Genomic DNA, 257 nt, shown 5'->3' on the forward strand with positions numbered 1-257 from the left:
TGTCTATGTCCCCCTCACACACAGGACATGTTTTACGCCTGCATACTCACACACATACACCATCAAGTCAATGTCAAACAAGTCGCTCTCTCTTTCCGCATCCCTTCAAAATAAGACTTCCCTGCAACAGGAAGAAACAAGAAAATATCCACTACACTTACAATTAACCAAACAATATAGTCTTATACAGTTCCTATGTAATCCTGCAGGTGCACTATTTTATGTGCTTTTAGCTGGCCAGCAAAATCATATGATAT

Source organism: Hippocampus comes, unplaced genomic scaffold (assembly GCF_001891065.2).
Source record: "Hippocampus comes isolate QL1 unplaced genomic scaffold, H_comes_QL1_v1.1 scaffold158, whole genome shotgun sequence".
Taxonomy (NCBI): Eukaryota; Metazoa; Chordata; class Actinopteri; order Syngnathiformes; family Syngnathidae; genus Hippocampus; species Hippocampus comes.